Source organism: Leucopleurus acutus, assembly GCF_964270905.1.
Source record: "Leucopleurus acutus genome assembly, chromosome: 16".
NCBI classification, from domain to species: Eukaryota; Metazoa; Chordata; class Mammalia; order Artiodactyla; family Delphinidae; genus Leucopleurus; species Leucopleurus acutus.
This window is the reverse complement of record NC_139158.1, coordinates 29361980-29366813: the sequence shown is the minus strand read 5'-3', so window position 1 is coordinate 29366813 and position 4834 is coordinate 29361980.

Genomic DNA, 4834 nt, shown 5'->3' with positions numbered 1-4834 from the left:
AGGTTAAAAACTCCAGTACGATCCCAATAAGACAAAGACGAAATTATCCATCAACTACAGAGTTTGAAGAAACCTCAGAACATCTAGTTAGATGTCCAGACTTGAGCCAAGTAGTGCATTTAATTCCCACTTCGGGAAGCAGTAAATAAAGAGCGGTAACCAGAACCCTCCCCAGACTCAAACCCAGCTCTAGGGCTTTGTTCACTCCTACTGCCTGCCATCTTATACTCAAAAGGCCTGGCTTCATCCCACTGAGATGGTCCCAGAAATTAGACCCTTGTGCCCCCAGGATCTGTTTCCTGGGACACCACCCCCCACCTCCACATTCTCCCTCAGTTGTGGGTTTGATGATGCCCACCTCATGGCCCACACAAGGGTCAGTCAACCTGGAACATGGGTTCTATTTATCATGTCATTTTATGGAAGTGGAAAGTGAGGCCCAGAGGGGTTAAGAATCTCACCCATAGTCACACAGTGAATACATGGCTGAGGCAGGATATAAGACCAGGTGTGTGACTTTAGGGTCTGAACCACTGACCCCAGCCTCCCAAATAAGAGAAGAGCTATTGTTTAGAGTGGACCTAGAGTTCAAGAGGGATCTTGTAAGGCCATTGGCCAATCACCCCCTGCAGAGTAGTCTAAAGGAACAGAGGACCCCATAGCCTTACTCTCCAAGCAGCTGACCTGGGGGGACAGCATTTCTCTGTTCTCTGCTAACAAATAGCAGTAATAATAATAATAATTGGAGATAACATCTTCAATGCTTGCGAGATGCCTTACAAACACGCTCTCGGAACGGAACTCATTCATATGTAGGGGACTTACTGAACGCTGTTTTCCTGCACTTTTCCCTCCTGGTTTGTAACAGGTTGGAAATGTTAGGTTTTCTTATTTGGTGTCTCTCTCTCCCCTTCCACCATCAATTCCATGAGGAAGAGGACAGTGTTTCCCACTTTACTGTTGTATCCCAAGCTGGGCATACAGGTAAACAAAGGACAAACAGTTGAACACCTTAGAGGGTCCACTCAGAGGGGCCGAGATGCACCATCCACCCCTCCTCATTTTTCAGGCTCAGTGGGACCCCCAGAGGATTGAATGGGGTTCAGATCAGCTGAGGAGTGTGGGCAGGACGGCGGGGGGAGCAGGTCTTCCTGCTCCAAATCCAGCTCTGTTGCCACCAGGCTGCTCCAAACAGCTCTCACTGCAGAAGAGGGCAGAATTCTCCAGGGCAGGGCAGTTCCAAATGGTAGCCTGTGCCAGATGTGGCTTTACAATAGGACACATTTCTTTGAGAAGCCATCGGGCAGCTCCTCAAAGAGTTAAACTGAATTACCATGTGACCCAGCGATTCCACTTGTATGTATATACCCAAGAGAACTGTAAACATACCCTCACATAATAACCAGTAAACAAATGTTCACAGCAGCCTTATTCACAATCACCAAAAGGTGGAAATGACTCAAATAGGCCATCCATAGATAAAGGGATAAACAAAATGTGGCATGTCCATACAATGGAATATTATTCAGCCACTAAAAGGAATGAAGCCCTGACACATGCTGCACTGTGGATGAACTTCAAAAACATGGTGCTCAGTGAAACAAGCCCGACACAAAATGTCACATATTATGATTACGTGTATATGAAATGTCCAGAATAGATAAATCCAAAGAAACAGAAGCAAATTGGTGGCTGCCAGGTGCTGGGGGAGGAGGAATGACTAGTGGCTGCTTAATGGGTATGGAGTTTTATGCTGGACTGATGGAAATGTTTTGGAACTCGATACAAGTGATGGTTGCACAACCCTGTGAATCCACCAGATGTCACTGAATTATACACTTTAATGTTACATGATGGAGGTTGAGATTGACATATACACACTACTATATATAAAATAGATAATCAACAAGGACCTACTGTATAGCATAGGGAACTCTACTCAATATTCTGTAATAACCTATATAGGAAAAGAATCTGAAAAAAAAAGATGTATGTATATGTATAACTGAATCACTTTCCTATACAAGTGAAACACAACATTGTAAATCAACTATACTCCAATACAAAATAAAAATTAAAAAAAATAACGTTACATGAATTTTAGCTTAAAACAAAGAATAAAGAAGACACCAGAAATGTTGGCAGTGTAGTTCTAGGCCCAGTGCTCACTTTTCCCGGGCAGGGCTGTGTCTGGTATCCAAGCTATACAATGCCTTGAATACAGCAGGAGTCAATCAGTGATACATGAAAACCACAGATGTGCCAGACCAGAGGTTCCCAGATGTCGCCCTTGGCACTCACTTTGCACTGTGAACCCCCTGTAACAGAGCAATCTTCCCAGGACATACCCTCATGTCCTCTGCCTGCCTCTTGTATATAGAAAAACTTTGGCCAAGGAATAAATTTAATCAGAGAAGCGAGAAAATACAGAAGCAAAGGAAAATAATCAAACAAGACAAAATATTGGGTTGGCCAAAAAGTTCGTGTGGGTTTTTCCATGATGTCTTATGGAAAAACCCAAACGAACTTTTTGGCCAATGCAATAATAATAGTTTAGCCATTAAATGAAGTCAAGGACCTTTAGCTTCTCCTCAAGGGCTATCAATAATATTCCGAGCCATATCCTTTGAGCTGTTTTGCAGATACTAAATAAAACCCCCACCAGGTGGGAGAAGGTTAACTACATGGTGACCAGACTGCAGCCATCACATAAGCTGCTCCATCTTACACAGTCCTGAGAACTGGGCTCATAACAAACCAACCCTGGAATTAAAGATGAACTATACCTAAAACAACCGTGATGACGCTGATCAGGCCACCGCACGACTAATTTCAAAGGGATTGTTGGAGCTGACTGTGCTGTTCTGCATGTAGCCCCCTCCCCCAACCCAGAAACCCCCTTAAAAGCTCTTGCCCCCGATTGACAGTGGGGAGTTGGTTCTTTGGGTCATGAGTCCAGCTTCTCCCCAGGATTACCAGATTCCTCAATAAAGCTATCTTTACTTTTACCCAACACTTGTCTCTCAGTATTGGATTCTTGAGCAACGAGCAGCCAAAGCTGAGCCCGGTAACACCCGCCCCCACACATACACAACTATATAAACACAGGTTTCACAAACAATACTGTGCTCTCTGATGACACTGATGTTGGACACACGAGCCACACTGATTTTGCCCATTTGGGAAACCAGGTACAACATCACTGAGACACCGCAGTACTGAGAACAGTATAGGCACTTACATGTATGGCACATCCAAAGGGATATTAGCTGAATAATAAAGAAATGAACTACCCAGCCATGAGAAGACATAGAGAACCTTAAATGCGTATTGCTAAGTGAAAGGAGCCAATCTGAAAAGGCTATGATTCCTGTATATATGTTTCCAACTCTGCATGATTCCAACTGTATGACATTCTGGGAAAGGCAAAACTATGGAGCCAGTCAGATCAGTGGCTAGGGGCTAGTGGGGAGGGAGGGATGAATAGGCAACACATAGATTTTTAGGGCAGTGGAATTATTCTGTATGATGCTATGATGGTGGATACATGTCATTATAAATTTGCCCAAACACACAGAATGAGGCAGTCCAGTGGTTAGGACTCAGGGCTTTCACTGCTGTGGCCCCGGGTTCAATCTCTGATCGTGGAACTAAGATCCCAAAAGCTGAGAGGCATAGCCAAAAATAAAAAATAAAAATAAAGACACACACAGAGAAATGTACAACTCCAGGAGTGAACGCTAACGCCAACTATGGACTTTCGATGGTGATCAGATGTCAATGCAGGTTAATCAATTGTAACCAATGTAGGGGATGCTGATGATGGGGAGGCCGTGCATGTGTGGGGACGGGGGATGTATGAGAACTCTCTACCTTCTGCTCAATTTTGCTATGAACTTAAAACTGCTCTAAAAAATAATTTAAAAGGGGAAAAAAAAGGTATTTCAACGTGTGAACACTTTCCTAATACTGCAGAGAACAGTCACAAAACAGTTAAACGCACTAGACTGTATACTTGGCCATGAACTTTTTTTTTCCTTCTTTTTTTAAATCTTTCCAAGCCTCAGATTCTTGTTTCTTTAAAATTCTTAAGACAAAAAAAAAAAAAAACAAAAAAAAAAAACCTCTGGGTTTCTCTCTTTCATCGCCCTTGCTGGATCTACTTTCAATTCACTGGTGTGCCCATGAAAAACAGACAACTCATTATAAACATCTGAGTCATAAATGCAGGAGATAACTTTAATAGGATCCAAAATGCAAATCAGAATTTTGTTAGTAAAATTCCAACGTCTACACTTACTCCTAAACAGAGATCTTTGAGCTCAAAATTCAGAGAAGGATTTTAATATCCCAAACACGAGAGGTTTGCTACTGGGGAGAAAACTGAGGCCAAATTGTGTGTGAGTATATGAAGCCACATTTATAAATAGTTCAGGGCCCAATAGAAGTGTTCTCGGTAGCAACTGGGAAGCCAGTTGTCCCAGAGAAAACATTTTCATGGGTGATGTTGTGGTCAGCCAGGAATCAGTCATGTGCTCAAAGTTGGCTTAAACAGATGCAAAAACTGAATTCTTTTTGATAACAAGACACAAACCAACACTTGTATGTGTACGAGGCCTAGATGGACTAACAGTGTGTAAGATGTACGGCCATTTTGGGTTTGAAATTGGTAAATGTTCTTCTTTGAGGTCCAAGTAGATATAAAATAAAGCTCTCGCATTAATTGAATGTGATTCAGTGTTTGCAACAAACTCCAAAGTCCCCAACAAACAGGGGAAGAACAAAAGAGCCTTTTAATTTGTAAAAATATATGAATAAGCCCGTATTTCAAAGA